This window comes from Porites lutea, chromosome 1 (assembly GCF_958299795.1).
Source record: "Porites lutea chromosome 1, jaPorLute2.1, whole genome shotgun sequence".
NCBI lineage: Eukaryota > Metazoa > Cnidaria > Anthozoa > Scleractinia > Poritidae > Porites > Porites lutea.
The window spans coordinates 6,236,943-6,258,290 of NC_133201.1; the positions used below are offsets into that span (position 1 = coordinate 6,236,943).

The 21,348-nt window shown below is 46.9% G+C and overlaps 1 protein-coding gene across 1 annotated transcript in view; it reads right to left on the reverse strand.

Moving 5' to 3' along the window:
• Nucleotides 1–21,348, reverse strand: part of LOC140943694 (ubiquitin carboxyl-terminal hydrolase 48-like) — a 103,572-nt gene that overhangs the window by 73,073 nt on the left and 9,151 nt on the right. The window lies entirely within an intron of this gene.

The window sequence follows — 21,348 nt, forward strand, 5'->3', positions numbered from 1 at the left end:
AACCGTGACAACTGTGAAAACTGTGACAACGGTGAAAACAGTGACAACGATGACAACGATGACAACGGTGACAACAGTGACAACGGTGACAACAGTGACAACAGTGACAACGGTTACAACGGTGACAACGGTGACAAAGGTGACAACGATGACAACAGTGACAATGGTGACAACCATGACAACTGTGACAACGGTGACAAGAGTGACAAGAGTGACAACGATGACAATGGTGACAACGATGACAACGGTGACAATAGTGACAACGGTGACAACAGTGACAACGGTGACAACCATGACAAGCTTGACAACTGTGACAACAGTGACAACGATAACAACGGTGACAACGATGACAACGATGACAACCCTGACAACAGTGACAGCTGTGACAACGATGACAACGGTGACAACGGTGACAACACTGACATCAATGACAACAGTGACAACGGTGACAGCAGTGAGAACGATGACACCGGTGACAACGGTGACAACAGTGACAACGGTGACAACAGTGACAACGATGACAACGGTGACAACGGTGACAACACTGACATCAATGACAACAGTGACAACGGCGACAACGGTGACAACAGTGACAACGATGACAACGGTGAAAACGGTGACAACGCTGACAACCCTAACAACCGTGACAACTGTGACAACAGTGACAACAGTGACAACAATGACAACTGTGACAACTGTGAAAACGATGACAACGGTGACAACAGTGACACCAGTGACAACGATAACAACGGTTACAAGAGTGACAACGATGAGAATGGTGAAAACAGTGACAACGATGACAACGGCGACAACGATGACAACAGTGACAACGATGACAATGGTGACAACGGTGACAAACGTCACAGCCATCACAACGGTGATAATGGTGACAACAGTGACAAAGATGAAAACGGTAAAAACGGTGACAACGATGACAACGATGGCAACGGTGACAACGATGACAACGGTGACAACGATGAAAAAGGTGACAAGGGTGACAATAGTGACAACGATAACAACGGTGACAACAGTGAGAACAGTGACATCAATGACAACGGTGACCACGCTGACAACAGTGACAACGATGACAACGTTTACAATGGTGACAACAGTGACAACAGTGACAACGGTGAAAACGGTGACAATGATGACAAAGATGACAACGGTGACAAAGGTCACAACGATGACAATGGTGACAACCGTGAATACTGTGACAACTGAGACAACGGTGAAAGGAGTGACAACAGTGACAACAATGACAATGGTGACAACGATGACAATGGTGACAACGATGATGACGTTGACGACAGTGACAGCGGTGACAACCATGAGAAGCTTGACAACTGTGACACCAGTAACAACGATAACAACGGTGACAACGATGACAACGACGACAACGGTGACAACGATGACAACCGTGACAACAGTGATGACAGTGACAACTGTGACAACGGTGACAATGGTGACATCAGTGACAACGGTGACAACAGTGACAACGCTGACAACCCTAACAACCGTGACAACTGTGACTAGGTTGACAACGGTGGCAACAGTTACAACAGTGACAACGATGACAACGGTGACAAAAGTGACAACAGTGGCAACAGTGACAACGGTGACAACAGTGACAACGATGACAACGGTGACACCGGTGACGGCACTGACATCAATGACAACGGTGAAAACGGCGACAATGGTGAGAACAGTGACAACGATGACAATGGTGACAACGAAGAAACCGGTAAAAACAGTGGAAACCATGACAACCATGAAAACGGTGACAAACGTGACAACAGTGACAACGGTCACAACGGTGACAACAGTGACAACCATGACAATGGTGACAAACGTGACAACCATGACAACTGTGACAACGGTGACCACAGTGACAATGATGACAACGGTGACAACTATGACAACGGTGACAAAAGTGACAATAGTGACAACGGTGAAAACAGTGACACCGGTGACAACAGTGACAACGATGACAACGGTCACAAACGTGACAACCATGACAACCGAGAAAATGGTGACAACAGTGACAACAATGACAACGGTGAGAACGATGACAACGATGACAAAGGTGACAAAGGTGACAACGATGACAACGGTGACAACACTGACATGAATGACAACGGCGACAACGGTGACAACAGTGACAACGATGATAACGGTGACAACGGTGACAACAGTGACAACCAGTGACAAACAGTGACAAAGATGAAAACGGTAAAAACGGTGACAACGATGACAACGATGCAACGGTGACAACAGTGACAACGATGACAACCAGTGACAAACAGTGACAAAGATGAAAACGGTAAAAACGGTGACAACGATGACAACGATGCAACGGTGACAACAGTGACAACGATGAAAAAGGTGACAACGGTGACAACAGTGACAACAGTGACAACCATAACAACGGTGACAACAGTGAGAACAGTGACATCAACGACAACGGTGACCACGCTGACAACAGTGACAACGATGACAACGTTGACAATGGTGACAACAGTGACAACAGTGACAACAGTGACAACAGTGACAACGGTGACAACGGTGATAACAAACGTGACAACTGTGACAACAGTGAAAACGGTCACAACGCTGACAACGATGACCGAGATGACAACGGTGACAACGATGAGAACGGTGACAACTGTGACAACGGTGACAACAGTGACAACAATGACAACGGTGACAACGATGACAAAGGTGAAAACAATGACAACCGTGCCAACAGTGACAACTGCCAACGGTGACAACAGTGACAACGATGACAACGGTGACAACAATGACAACAGCGACAACGGTGACAACAGTGACAACGGTGACAACGGTGACAACGGTAACAACAGTAAAAACGATCACAATGGTGACAAACATGCCAACCATGACAACTGTGACAAAGGTGACCACAGTGACAACGATGACAACGGTGACAACTGTGACAACGGTGACAACAGTGACAAAAGTGACAACGGTGACAACAGTGACAACGATGACAACGGTGACAACGGTGAAAAAACTGACAACCGTGACATCAATGACAACTGTGACAACGATGACAATGGTGACAACAGTGAAACCAGTGACAACGATAACAACGGTTACAACAGTGACAACGATGACAATGGTGAAAATAGTGACAACGATGACAACGGCGACAACGGTGACAACAGTGCCAACGATGACAATGGTGACAACGGTGACAAACGTCACAGCGATCACAACGGTGACAACGGTGACAACAGTGACAAAGATGAAAACGGTAAAAACGGTGACAACGATGACAACGATGCAACGGTGACAACAGTGACAACGATGAAAAAGGTGACAACGGTGACAACAGTGACAACCATAACAACGGTGACAACAGTGAGAACAGTGACATCAACGACAACGGTGACCACGCTGACAACAGTGACAACGATGACAACGTTGACAAAGGTGACAACAGTGACAACAGTGACAACAGTGACAACGGTGACAAAGGTAACAATGATGACAACGATGACAACGGTGACAAAGGTGACAACGATGACAATGGTGACAACCGTGACAACTGTGACAACGGTGAAACGAGTGACAAGATGACAATGGTGACAATGGTGACAACGATGACAACGGTGAAAACAATGACAACCGTGCCAACAGTGACAACTGTCAACGGTGACAACAGTGACAACGATGACAACGGTGACAACAATGACAACAGCGACAACGGTGACGACAGTGACAACGGTGACAACGGTAACAACAGGAAAAACGATGACAATGGTGACAAACATGCCAACCATGACAACTGTGACAACGGTGACCACAGTGACAACGATGACAACGGTGACAACTGTGACAACGGTGACAACAGTGACAAAAGTGCAACGGTGACAACAGTGACAACGATGAAAACGGTGACAACGGTGACAACGGTGAAAACAGTGACAACCGTGACATGAATGACAACGGTGACCACGCTGTTAACAGTGACAACAGTGACAACGGTGAGAACGGTGAGAACAGTGACAACGGTGACAACCGTGACAACAGTGACAACGGTGACAACGATGACAACGGTGACAATGGTGACAACCGTGACAAGAGTGACAAGAGTGACAACGCTGACAATGGTGACAACGATGACAACGGTGACAATAGTGACAACGGTGACAACAGTGACAACGGTGACAACCATGACAAGCTTCACAACTGTGACAACAGTGACAACGATAACAACGGTGACAACGGTGACAACGATGACAACGACGACAACGGTGAAAACGATGACAACCCTGACAACAGTGACAACTGTGACAACGATGACAACGGTGACAACACTGACATCAATGACAACAGTGACAACGGCGACAACGGTGACAGCAGTGACAACGATGACACCGGTGACAACGGTGACAACAGTGACAACGGTGACAACAGTGACAACGGTGACAACAGTGACAACGATGACAACACTGACATCAATGACAACAGTGACAACGGCGACACCGGTGACAACAGTGACAACGATGACAACGGTGAAAACGGTGACAACTCTGACAACCCTAACAACCGTGACAAAAGTGAAAACTGTGACAACGGTGACAACGATGACAACGATGACAAAGGTGACTACAGTGACAACGGTCACAACGGTGACAACAGTGACAACGATGACAATGGTGACAAACGTGACAACGGTGACAACCGTGACAATAGTGACAACGGTGACAACAGTGACGACGATGACAACGGTGACAACGGTGAAAACAGTGACAACCGTGACACCGGTGACAACAGTGACGAGGATGACAACGGTGACAAACGTGACATCCGTGAAACCAGTGACATCAATGACAAAGGTGACAACGATGACAATGGTGACAACAGTGACACCAGTGACAACGATAACAACGGTTACAAGAGTGAGAACGATGACAATGGTGAAAACAGTGAAAACGATGACAACGGCGACAACCGTGACAACAGTGACAACGGTGACAAACGTCACAGCGATCACAACGGTGACAACAGTGACAAAGATGAAAACGGTAAAAACGGTGACAACGATGACAACGATGGCAACGGTGACAACGATGACAACGGTGACAACGATGAAAAAGGTGACAACAGTGACAACAGTAACAACGATAACAACGGTGACAACAGTGAGAACAGTGACATCGATGACAACGATGACAACGGTGACAACGGTAACAACAGTGACAACGGTGACAACAGTGACAACAGTGAGACCGGTGACACCAGTGACAACGATGACAACAGTGACAAACGTGACATCCGTGACAACCGTGACATCCGTGACAACTGTGACAACGGAGACAACCGTGACAACGGTGACAACGGTGACAACGGTGACAACGGTGAAAACAGTGACAATGATGACAACAGTGACAACGATGACAACGATGACAACGGTGACAACGGTGACAACAGTGACAACAGTGAGACCGGTGACACCAGTGACAACGATGACAACAGTGACAAACGTGACATCCGTGACAACCGTGACATCCGTGACAACTGTGACAACGGAGACAACCGTGACAACGGTGACAACGGTGAAAACAGTGACAATGATGACAACAGTGACAACAGTGACAAAAGTGAAAACGATGACAACGGTGACAACAGTGACAACGGTGACAACAGTGACAACGGTGACAACCGTGAAAACTGTGATAACTGTGACAACGGTGACAACAGTGAAAACAGTGACAATGATGACAACAGTGACAACGATGACAACGATGACAACGGTGACAACGGTGACAACGGTGACAACAGTGACAACAGTGAGACCGGTGACACCAGTGACAACGATGACAACAGTGACAAACGTGACATCCGTGACAACCGTGACATCGGTGACAACGGAGACAACCGTGACAACGGTGACAATGGTGACAACGGTGACAACGGTGACAACAGTGACAATGATGACAACAGTGACAACAGTGACAAAGGTGAAAACGATGACAACGGTGACAACAGTGACAACGGTGACAACAGTGAGAACGGTGACAACCGTGAAAACTGTGATAACTGTGACAACGGTGACAACAGTGACAACGATTACAACGGTGAAAACGATCAAAACTGTGACAACGACGACAACAGTGACAACGGTGACAAGAATTCCAACGGTGACAACAGTGACAACGGTGGGAACAATGAAAACAGTGACAACGATGACAACGGATACAACGGTGGCAACAGTAACAACAGTGACAACGGTGACAACAATTACAATGGTGACAACAGTGACAACAATGACAACGGTGACAAGAGAGACAACTATGACAACGGTGACAACAGTGACACAATGACAATGGTGACAAAGGTGACAACAGTGACAATGATGACAACGGTGACAACGGTGACAACAGTGACAACGGTGACTACGGTGTCAAAGGTGACAACAATGACAACGGTGACAACAGTGACAACGATGACAACAGTGACATCGATGACAACGGTGACAACAGTGACAGTGACAAATGTGACAACAATAACAACGGTGACAACAGTGACAACGAGGACAACAGTGACAACAGAGACAACAGTGACAACGATTACAACGATGACGATGGTGACAACAGTGACACCATGACAATGGTGTCAAAGGTGACAACAGTGACAACAGTGACAACGGTGAGAATGGTGACAACGGTTGTCATCGCGGTCACTGTTGTCACCGTTGTCATCGTTGTCACTGTTGTTTTTGTTGTCAGCGTTTTCACCGTTTTCATTGTTGTCACTGTTGTCCCGTTGTCTTCCTTGTCATCATTGTCACTATTGTCACTGTTGTCTTCGTAGTCATCGTTGTCACTGTTGTCACCGTTGTCACCGTGGTTGTTCTTACTGTTGTCGCCGTTCTCACTGTTCTCACTGTTCTCACCGTTGTCACTGTTTTCACCGTGGTCACCACTGTAACCATTGTCACCGTTGTCATCGTTCTCACTGTTGTCATCGTTCACTGTTGTCACCATTGTCACTGTTGTCACTGTTTTCAGCGTTCTCACCGTTGTCACCGTTGTCGTCGTGGTCACTGTTTTCACCGTTGTCACTGTTATCACTGTTGTCACTGTTGTCGGCGTTGTCATCGTTGTCACTGTTGTCACCGTTGTCACCAGTGACAAGAGTGACAACAGTGAACGATGGGAACGATGACAACAGTGACAACAAGGACAACAGTGACAAAGATGACAACGGTGACAATGGTGACAGTGGTGCCAACGGTGACAACAGTGAAAACGGCGCCAACAGTGACAACGATAACAACGAAATGAAAACGGTGAACACGCTGACAACAGTCACAACAGAGACAACGATGACAACGGTGACAACAGTGACAACGGTGACAATGGTGACAACAGTGACAATGATGACAATGGTGACAACAGTTACAAAATTGAAAACGGTGACAACGCTGACAACGATAACAACAATGACAACGATGACAACGGTGACAACGGTGACAACGGTGACAACAGTGACAACGGTGACAACGGTGACAACGATGACAACAGTGACAACAGTGACAACAGAGAAAACAGTGACAACGATGACAAAGGTGACAACGATAACTACACTGACAACAATAAAAGCGGTGACAACGGTGACAACGGTGACAATAGTGACAACGGTGACAACAGTGACAACAGAGACAACCATGACAATGGCGAGAACAGTGACACCACTGACAACGATAACAACGGTTACAAGAGTGACAACGATGACAATGGTGACAACAGTGACAACGATGACAACGGTGAAAACAGTGACAACGATGACAATGGTGACAACGGTGACAACTGTGACAGTCACAGCGATCACAACGGTGACAATGGTGACAACTGTGACAAAGATGACAACGGTGACAGCGGTAAAAACAGTGACAACGATGACAACGGTGACAACAGTGACAACGAGGACAACGGTGAAAACGATGACAAAGGTGAAAACGGTGACAACAGTGAGAACTGTGACAACGGTGACAACAGTGACAACGCTGACAACCCTAACAACCGTGACAACTGTGAAAACTGTGACAACGGTGAAAACAGTGAAACCGATGAAAAAGGTGACAACGATAACTACACTGACAACAATAAAAGCGGTGACAACGGTGACAACGGTGACAATAGTGACAACGGTGACAACAGTGACAACAGTGACAACGATGACAATGGCGAGAACAGTGACACCAGTGACAACGATAAAAACGGTTACAAGAGTGACAACGATGACAATGGTGACAACGATGACAACGGTGACAACGGTGAAAACAGTGACAACGATGATAATGGTGAACACAGTGACAACGAGGACAACGGTGAAAACGATGACAAAGGTGAAAACGGTGACAACAGTGAGAACTGTGACAACGGTGACAACAGTGACAACGCTGACAACCCTAACAACCGTGACAACTGTGAAAACTGTGACAACGGTGAAAACAGTGGCAACGATGACAAAGATGACAACGGTGACAACAGTGACAACGGTGACAACAGTGACAACAGTGACAACGGTTACAACGGTGACAACGGTGACAAAGGTGACAATGATGACAGCGGGGACAATGGTGACAACCGTGACAACTGTGACAACTGTGACAACAGTGACAAGAGTGACAAGAGTGACAACGATGACAATGGTGACAACGATGACAACGGTGACAATAGTGACAACGGAGACAACAGTGACAACGGTGACAACCATGACAAGCTTGAAAACTGTGACAACAGTGACAACGATAACAACGGTAACAACGACGACAACGGTGACAATGATACCAACCCTGACAACAGTGACAGCTGTGACAACGATGACACCGTTGACAACGGTGACAACACTGACATCAATGACAACAGTGACAACGGTGACAGCAGTGACAACGGTGACAACAGTGACAACGACGACAATGGCGAGAACAGTGACACCAGTGACAACGATAACAACGGTTACAAGAGTGACAACGATGACAACAGTGACAACGATGACAACGGTGACAACGGTGCAAACAGTGACAACGATGACAATGGTGACAACGATGACAACTGTGACAGTCAAAGCGATCACAACGGTGACAATGGTGACAACTGTGACAAAGATGACAACGGTGACTGCGGTAAAAACAGTGACAACGATGACAACGGTGACAACAGTGACAACGAGGACAACGGTGAAAACGATGACAAAGGTGAAAACGGTGACAACAGTGAGAACTGTGACAACGGTGACAACAGTGACAACGCTAACAACCCTAACAACCGTGACAACTGTGAAAACTGTGACAACGGTGAAAACAGTGACAACGATGACAACGATGACAACGGTGACAACAGTGACAACAGTGACAACAGTGACAACGGTTACAACGGTGACAACGGTGACAAAGGTGACAACGATGACAACGGGGACAATGGTGACAACCGTGACAACTGTGACAACGGTGACAAGAGTGACAAGAGTGACAACGATGACAATGGTGACAACGATGACAACGGTGACAATAGTGACAACGGTGACAACAGTGACAACGGTGACAACCATGACAAGCTTGACAACTGTGACAATAGTGACAACGATAACAACGGTGACAACGATGACAACCCTGACAACAGTGACAGCTGTGACAACGATGACAACGGTGACAACGGTGACAACACTGACATCAATGACAACAGTGACAACTGTGACAGCAGTGAGAACGATGACACCGGTGACAACGGTGACAACAGTGACAACGGTGACAACAGTGACAACGATGACAACGGTGACAACGGTGACAACACTGACATCAATGAAAACAGGGACAACGGCGACAACGGTGACAACAGTGACAACGATGACAACGGTGAAAACGGTGACAACGCTGACAACCCTAACAACCGTGAATACGGTGACAACGATGACAACGGCGACAACAAAGACAACGGTCACAACAGTGACAACTGAAAACGGTGACAACAGTGACAACAGCGACAACGGCGACTACAGTGAAAACGGTCACAACGGTGACAACAGTGACAACCATGACAATGGTGACAAACGTGACAACCATGACAACTGTGACAACGGTGACAACCGTGACAATAGTGACAACGGTGACAACAGTGACAACGATGACAACGGTGACAACGGTGAAAACAGTGACAACCGTGACACCGGTGACAACAGTGACAACGATGACAACGGTGACAAACGTGACAACCGTGACAACAGTGACAACAATGACAACTGTGACAACTGTGACAACGATGACAACGGTGACAACAGTGACACCAGTGACAACGATAACAACGGTTACAAGAGTGACAACGATGACAATGGTGAAAACAGTGACAACGATGACAACGGCGACAACGATGACAACAGTGACAACGATGACAATGGTGACAACGGTGACAAACGTCACAGCCATCACAACGGTGATAATGGTGACAACAGTGACAAAGATGAAAACGGTAAAAACGGTGACAACGATGACAACGATGGCAACGGTGACAACGATGACAACGGTGACAACGATGAAAAAGGTGAAGGGGGTGACAATAGTGACAATAGTGACAACGATAACAACGGTGACAACAGTGAGAACAGTGACATCAATGACAACGGTGACCACGCTGACAACAGTGACAACGATGACAACGTTGACAATGGTGACAACAGTGACAACGGTGAAAACGGTGAGAATGATGACAAAGATGACAACGGTGACAAAGGTCACAACAATGACAATGGTGACAACCGTGAATACTGTGACAACTGAGACAACGGTGAAAGGAGTGACAACAGTTACAACAATGACAATGGTGACAACGATGACAATGGTGACAACGATGACGACGTTGACGACAGTGACAGCGGTGACAACCATGAGAAGCTTGACAACTGTGACACCAGTAACAACGATAACAATGGTGACAACGATGACAACGACGACAACGGTGACAACGATGACAACCGTGACAACAGTGATGACAGTGACAACTGTGACAACGGTGACAATGGTGACATCAGTGACAACGGTGACAACAGTGACAACGATGACAACCCTAACAACCGTGACAACTGTGACAAGGTTAACAACGGTGGCAACAGTGACAACAGTGACAACGACGACAACGGTGACAAAAGTGACAACAGTGGCAACAGTGACAACGGTGACAACAGTGACAACGATGACAACGGTGACACCGGTGACGGCACTGACATCAATGACAACGGTGACAACGGCGACAATGGTGAGAACAGTGACAACGATGACAATGGTGACAACGAAGAAACCGGTAAAAACAGTGAAAACCATGACAACCATGAAAACGGTGACAAACGTGACAACAGTGACAACGGTCACAACGGTAACAACAGTGACAACCATGACAATGGTGACAAACGTGACAACCATGACAACTGTGACAACGGTGACCACAGTGACAATGATGACAACGGTGACAACTATGACAACGGTGACAAAAGTGACAATAGTGACAACGGTGAAAACAGTGACAACCGTGACACCGGTGACAACAGTGACAACGATGACAACGGTCACAAAGGTGACAACCATGACAACCGAGAAAATGGTGACAACACTGACAACAATGACAACGGTGACAACGGTGAGAACGATGACAACGATGACAAAGGTGACAAAGGTGACAACGATGACAACGGTGACAACACTGACATGAATGACAACGGCGACAACGGTGACAACAGTGACAACGATGATAACGGTGACAACGGTGACAACAGTGACAACGGTGAAAACAGTGACAACAGTGACAACGATGACAACCATGACAACGATAACAAACGTGACAACTGTGACAAGAGTGAAAACGGTCACAACGCTGACAACGATGACCGAGATGACAACGGTGACAACGATGAGAACGGTGACACCGGTGACAACTGTGACAACGGTGACAACAGTGACAACGATGACAACGGTGACAACGATGACAACGGTGAAAACAATGACAACCGTGCCAACAGGGACAACTGCCAACGGTGACAACAGTGACAACGATGACAACGGTGACAACAATGACAACAGCGACAACGGTGACAACAGTGACAACGGTGACAACGGTGACAACGGTAACAACAGTAAAAACGATGACAATGGTGACAAACATGCCAACCATGACAACTGTGACAAAGGTGACCACAGTGACAACGATGACAACGGTGACAACTGTCACAACGGTGACAACTGTCAAAACGGTGACAACAGTGAGAAAAGTGACAACGGTGACAACAGTGACAACGATGACAACGGTGACAACGGTGAAAACAGTGACAACCGTGACATCAATAACAACGGTGACCACGCGGACAACAGTGACAACAGTGACAACGGTGACAACGGTGAGAACAGTGACAACGGTGAGAACAGTGACAACGGTGACAACAGTGACAATGGTGACAACGATGACAACGGTGACAATAATGACAACGGTGACAACAGTGACAACGGTGACAACCATGACAAGCTTGACAACTGCGACAACAGTGACAACGATAACAACGGTGACAACGATGACAACGACGACAACGGTGACAACGATGACAACCCTGACAACAGTGACAACTGTGACAACGATGACAACGGTGACAAAGGTGACAACACTGACATCAATGACAACAGTGACAACGACGACAACGGTGACAAGAGTGACAACGATGACAATGGTAAAAACGGTGACAACAGTGACAACGCTGACAACCCTAACAACCGTGACAACTGTGAAAACTGTCAGAACGGTGACAACGATGACAACGAGGACAACGTGACAACAATGACAACGGTGACAACAGTGGCAACAGCGACAACGGTGACTACAGTGACAACGGTCACAACGGTGACAACGATGACAATGGTGACAAACGTGACAACCATGACATCTGTGACAACGGTGACCACAGTGACAACGATGACAACGGTAACAACTGTGAGAACGGTGACAACCGTGACAATAGTGACAACGGTGACAACACTGACAACGATGACAACGGTGAAAACGGTGAAAACAGTGACAACCGTGACACCGGTGACAACAGTGACAAGGATGACAACGGTGACAAACGTGACAACCGTGACATCCGTGACAACAGTGAAAACAATGACAACGGTGACAACTGTGACAACGATGAAAATGGTGACAACAGTGACACCAGTGACAACGATAACAACGGTTACAACACTGACAACGATAACAATGGTGAAAACAGTGACAACGATGACAACGGCGACAACGGTGACAACAGTGACAACGATGACAATGGTGACAACGGTGACAAACGTCACAGCGATCACAACGGTGACAATGGTGACAACAGTGACAAAGATGAAAACGGTAAAAACGGTGACAACGATGAAAAAGGTGACAACGGTGACAACAGTGACAACAGTGACAACAGTGACAACGATAAAAACGGTGACAACAGTGAGAACAGTGACATCAATGACAACGGTGACCACGCTGACAACAGTGACAACGATGACAATGGTGACAACAGTGACAACAGTGACAACGGTGACAACGGTGACAATGATGACAATGATGACAATGATGACAACGGTGACAAAGGTGACAACGGTGACAACCGTGACAACTGTGACAACGGTGAAAGGAGTGACAACAGTGACAAAGATGACAATGGTGACAACGATGACAACGGTGAAAACAATGACAACCGTGCCAACAGTGACAACTGCCTACGGTGACAACAGTGACAACGATGACAACGGTGACAACAATGACAACAGCGACAACGGTGACAACAGTGACAACGGTGACAACGGTGACAACGGTAACAACAGTAAAAACGATGACAATGGTGACAAACATGCCAACCATGACAACTGTGACAACGGTGACCACAGTGACAACGATGACAACGGTGACAACTGTGACTACGGTGACAACAGTGAAAAAAGTGCAACGGTGACAACAGCGACAACGATGAAAACGGTGACAACGGTGACAACGGTGAAAACAATGACAACCGTGACATCAATGACAACGGTGACCACGCTGTTAACAGTGACAACAGTGACAACGGTGAGAACGGTGAGAACAGTGACAACGGTGACAACCGTGACAACAGTGACAACGGTGACAACGGTGACAACGATGACAACGGTGACAATGGTGACAACCGTGACAACTGTGACAACCGTGACAAGAGTGACAAGAGTGACAACGCTGACAATGGTGACAACGATGACAACGGTGACAATAGTGACAACGGTGACAACAGTGACAACGGTGACAACCATGACAAGCTTCACAACTGTGACAACAGTGACAACGATAACAACGGTGACAACGATGACAACGATGACAACGACGACAACGGTGAAAACGATGACAACCCTGACAACAGTGACAACTGTGACAACAGTGACAACGATAACAACGGTGACAACGATGACAACGATGACAACGACGACAACGGTGAAAACGATGACAACCCTGACAACAGTGACAACTGTGACAACGATGACAACGGTCACAACACTGACATCAATGACAACAGTGACAACGGCGACAACGGTGACAGCAGTGACAACGATGACACCGGTGACAACGGTGACAACAGTGACAACGGTGACAACAGTGACAACGGTGACAACAGTGACAACGATGACAACACTGACATCAATGACAACAGTGACAACGGCGACAACGGTGACAACAGTGACAACGATGACAACGGTGAAAACGGTGACAACAGCGACAACGCTGACAACGCTGACAACCCTAACAACCGTGACAAAAGTGAAAACTGTGACAACGGTGACAACGATGACAACGATGACAAAGGTGACAACAATGATAACGGTGACAACAGTGACAACAGTGACAACGGTGACTACAGTGACAACGGTCACAACGGTGACAACAGTGACAACGATGACAATGGTGCAAACGTGACAACAATGACAACTGTGACAACGGTGACCACAGTGACAACGATGACAACGGTAAAAACTGTGACAACGGTGACAACCGTGACAATAGTGACAACGGTGAAAACAGTGACAACCGTGACACCGGTGACAACAGTGACGAGGATGACAACGGTGACAAACGTGACAACCGTGACATCCGTGACAACAGTGAGATCAATGACAAAGGTGACAACTGTGACAACGATGACAATGGTGACCACAGTGACACCAGTGACAACGATAACAACGGTTACAAGAGTGAGAACGATGACAATGGTGAAAACAGCGAAAACGATGACAACGGCGACAACCGTGACAACAGTGAAAACGATGACAATGGTGACAACGGTGACAAACGTCACAGCGATCACAACGGTGACAATGGTGACAACAGTGACAAAGATGAAAACGGTAAAAACGGTGACAACGATGACAACGATGGCAACGGTGACAACGATGACAACGGTGACAACGATGAAAAAGGTGACAACAGTGACAACAGTGACAACGATAACAACGGTGACAACAGTGAGAACAGTGACATCAATGACAACGGTGACCACGCTGACAACAGTGACAACGATGACAACGTTGACAATGGTGACAACAGTGACAACTGTGAAAACGGTGACAATGATGACAACGATGAGAACGGTGACAAAGGTGACAACGGTGACAATAGTGACAACCGTGAACACTGTGACAACTGTGACAACGGTGAAAGGAGCTACAACAGTGACAACGATGACAATGGTGACAACGACGACGACCTTGACAACAGTGACAACGGTGACAACCATGAGAAGCTTGACAACTGTGACACCAGTGACAACGATAACAACGGTGACAACGATGACAACCGTGACAACAGTGATGACAGTGACAACTTTGACAACGGTGACAATGGTGACATCAGTGACAACGGTGACAACAGTGACAACGCTGAAACCCTAACAACCGTGACAACTGTGACAACGTTGACAACAGTGACAACAGTGACAACGATGACAACGGTGACAACGGTGACAACAGTGGCAACAGTGACAACGGTGACAAAAGTGACAACGATGACAACGGTGACACCGGTGACAACACTGACATCAATGACAACGGTGGCAACAGCCCCAACGGTGACAACAGTGACAACGATGAGAACGGTGACAACGGTGACAACGGTGAAAACGGTGACAAAAGTGACAACGGTGAAAACAGTGACAACAATGACAACGGTGACAAAGGTGACAAACATGACAACGATGGCAACAGTGACAACAGTGACAACGGTGACAACAGTGACAGCGATCACAACGGTGAAAACCGGCACAACTCTGACAACGGTGACAACAGTGACAACGATGACAACGGTGAAAACGGTGAAAACGGTGAAAACGATGACAACGGTGACAACAGGACAACAGTGACAACGGTGACAACGGTGACAACAGTGAGAACGGTGACTACGGTGTCAACGGTGACAACAGAGACAACAGTGACAACCATGACAACAATGACAACCATTACAACAGTGTTAACAGCGACAACGATGACAACGGTGACAAAAGTGACATCCATGACAGCGGTGACAACGGTGACAACAATGACATAGGTGACAACAGTGACAACAGTGACAACGATGACAACGGTGAAAACGATGACAACGACGACAACGGTGACAACTGTGACAACTGTGACAACAGTGAGAACAGTGACAACAATGACAACGCTGAAAACGGTGACAACGATAACAACAGTGACAACGGTGACAACGATGACAACGTTGACAACGATGACAACCGTGACAACAGTGACAACGGTGGTAACGGTTAAAACGGTGACAACGGTGACAACAGTGACAACGCTTACAACTGTGACAACCGTAAAGACTGTGACAACTGTGACAACGGTGACAACAGTAACAACGATGACAAAAGTGACAACAGTAATAACGGTAACAACGGTCAAAACGATGACAACGGTGACAACGGTGACAACACTGACATCAATGACAATGGTGACAACGGCGACAACGGTGACAACAGTGACAACGATGACAAGGGTGACAGCGGTGACAACAGTGACAACGCTGAAAACGGTGACAACAGTGACAACGATGACAACGATGACAACGGTGACAACTGTGACAACTGTGAGAACAGTGAGAACAGTGACAACAATGACAACGCTGAAAACGGTGACAACGATAACAACAGTGACAACGGTGACAACGATGACAACGTTGACAACGATGACAACCGTGACAACAGTGACAACGGTGATAACGGTGAAAACGGTGACAACGGTGACAACAGTGACAACGCTTACAACTGTGACAACCGTAAAGACTGTGACAACTGTGACAACGGTGACAACAGTGACAACGATGATAACGATGACAAAAGTGACAACAGTAATAACGGTAACAACGGTCAAAACGATGACAACGGTGACAACGGTGACAACACTGACATCAATGACAATGGTGACAACGGCGACAACGGTGACAACAGTGACAACGATGACAAGGGTGACAGCGGTGACAACAGTGACAACGCTGAAAACGGTGACAACAGTGACAACGATGACAACGATGACAACGGTGACAAGCGTGACAACTGTGACAATAGTGACAACGATGAAAACGGTGAAAACGCTGACAACGATGGCAACGGTGACAAAAGTGACAACAATGACAACGGTGACAAAGGTGAAAACTGTGACAACAATAACAACGGTGGCAAAGGTGACAGCAATCACAACGATGACAACAGTGACAACAGTGACAACGGTGACAACAGTGACAACAGTGTCAGTGATGATAACGGATACAATCATGACAACTGTGACAACGGTGACAACAGTGACAACAGTGACAACGATGACAACGGTGACAACGATGACAACGGTGACAACACGACAACAGTGACAACAGTGACAACGGTGACAACAGTGCCAACGGTGCCTAGTTACCGGTGACAAAAGAGACAACAGCGACAACCATGACAACAGTGACAACCATTACAACAGTGACAACAGCGACAACGATGGCAACGGGGACAAAAGTGACATCGATGACAGGAATGGCAACGGTGACAACGATGACAACAGTGACAACGATGGCAACGGTAACAACGATGACAAGGATGACAACGATGACAACGGTGACAACGGTGACAACAGTGACAACAGTGACAACGGTGACAACGCTGACAACGGTGACAACAGTGACAACGGTGACAACCATGACAAGCTTGACAACTGTGACAACAGTGACAACAGTAACAACGATAACAACGGTGACAACGGTGACAACGAGGACAACGACGACAACGGTGACAAGGATGACAACCGTGACAACTGTGACAACTGTGACAATGGTGACAACAATGACAACAGTGACGACGATGACAACGATGAGAACGATGAAAACGGTGACAACAGTGACAACGATGACAACGGTGACAACAATGACAACGGTGACAACTGTGACAACGACGACAACAGTGACAACAGTGACAACAGTGACAACGGTGACAACGATGACAACGGTGACAACGGTGACAACGGTGACAACAGTGACAACAGTGAGACCAGTGACACCAGTGACAACGATGACAACAGTGACAAACGTGACATCCGTGACAACCGTGACATCCGTGACAACTGTGACAACGGAGACAACCGTGACAACGGTGACAACGGTGACAACGGTGAAAACAGTGACAATGATGACAACAGTGACAACAGTGACAAAGGTGACAACGATGACAACGGTGACAACAGTGACAACGGTGACAACAGTGACAACGGTGACAACCGTGAAAACTGTGATAACTGTGACAACGGTGACAACAGTGACAACAGTGACAACGATTACAACGGTGAAAACGGTGACAACTGTGACAACGACGACAACAGTGACAACAGTGACAACGGTGACAACAATTTCAACGGTGACAACAGTGACAACTGTGACAACAGTGACAACGGTGACAACGGTGGCAACAATGAAAACAGTGACAACGATGACAACGGATACAACGGTGGCAACAGTAACAACAGTGACAACGGTGACAACAATTACAATGGTGACAACAGTGACAACAATGACAACGGTGACAACAGAGACAACTATGACAACGGTGACAACAGTGACACCATGACAATGGTGACAAAGGTGACAACAGTGACAATGATGACAACGGTGACAACGGTGACAACAGTGACAACGGTGACTACGGTGTCAAAGGTGACAACAATGACAACGGTGACAACAGTGACAACGATGACAACAGTGACATCGATGACAACGGTGACAACAGTGACAGTGACAAATGTGACAACAATAACAACGGTGACAACAGTGACAATGAGGACAACAGTGACAATGATTACAACGATGACGATGGTGACAACAGTGACACCATGACAATGGTGTCAAAGGTGACAACAGTGTCAACGGTGAGGACGGTGACAACGGTTGTCATCGCGGTCACTGTTGTCACCGTTGTCATCGTTGTCACTGTTGCCTTTGTTGGCAGCGTTTTCACCGTTTTTATTGTTGTCACTGTTGTCCCGTTGTCTTCCTTGTCATCATTGTCACTATTGTCACTGTTGTCTTCGTAGTCATCGTTGTCACTGTTGTTGTTCTTACTGTTGTCGCCGTTCTCACTGTTGTCACTGTTGTCATCGTTGTCACTGTTGTCACCGTGGTCACCACTGTAACCATTGTCACCGTTGTCATCGTTCTCACTGTTGTCATCGTTCACTGTTGTCACCGTTGTCATTGTTGTCACTGTTTTCAGCGTTCTCACCGTTGTCACCGTCGTGGTCACTGTTTTCACCGTTGTCACTGTTATTACTGTTGTCACTGTTGTCGCCGTTGTCATCGTTGTCACTGTTGTCACCGTTATCACCGGTGACAAGAGTGACAACAGTGAACGATGGGAACGATGACAACAGTGACAACAAGGACAACAGTGACAAAGATGACAACGGTGACAATGGTGACAGTGGTGCCAACGGTGACAACAGTGAAAACGGCGCCAACAGTGACAACGATAACAACGAAATGAAAACGGTGAACACGTTGACAACAGTCACAACAGAGACAACGATGACAACGGTGACAACAGTGACAACGGTGACAATGGTGACAACAGTGACAATGATGACAATGGTGACAACAGTTACAAAATTGAAAACGGTGACAACGCTGACAACGATAACAACAATGACAACGATGACAACAGTGACAACACTGACAACGGTGACAACGATGACAACGGTGAGAACAGTGACAATGGTGACAACGGTGACAACGGTGACAACAGTGAGAACGATGACAACGGTGACAACGGTGACAACGGTGTCAACGATGACAACGGTGACAAGACTTACAACAGTGACAACGATGACAACAGTGACAACGATGACAACGGTGACAACAGTGACAACGATGACAACAGTGACGACGGTGACAACAGTGATAACGGTGACAACAGTGACAACGATGACAACGGTGAGGACGGTGACAACGGTGACAACCCTGAGAACAGTGACAGCGGTGACAACAGTGACAACAGTGACAACAACGGGACAACAGTGACAACAGTGACAACGATGACAACGGTGACAACAGTGACAACAGTGACAACATTGACAACGGTGACAACGGTGACAATGATGACAACGGTGACAACAGAGACAACAGTGACAAGGATTACAACGGTGACAACGGTGACAACAGTGACAACGGTGACAACGGTGACAACGGTGACAACAGTGACAACGGTGACAACAGTGACAACAGTGACAACAATGACAACGGTGACAACAGTGACAACGATGACGACGGTGACAACGGTGACAACAGAGACAACAGTGACAAGGATTACAACGGTGACAACGGTGACAACAGTGACAACGGTGACAACGATTACAACAGTGACAACGGTGACAACAGCTACAACGATGACAACGGTGACAACGGCGACAACAGCAGGCACAGTGACACAGTGACAACGGTAAAAAAGGTGACAATAGTGACAATGGCATCAATAGTGACAACAGTGATAACAGCAACAACGGCAGCTATGGTGACATATGCAAGGCTGCCACAACTGCACGGAAAATTTATACTGTTAGGTACTGTTACCAGGACTGCAAATAATTTTTTTCGTTTGCAAGAACAAATGTCCTTCTTCTAAGACACGGTCTTGGGTGGACTGAACAAAATTTTTGTTGGACATCAAGAAAAAAATGTTGAACTTGATATACATTATATACTGTATTTAGGTAGATTTTTATTCTTCCAAACCGTAAAATAATTTGTGATAAACACAGCTGAG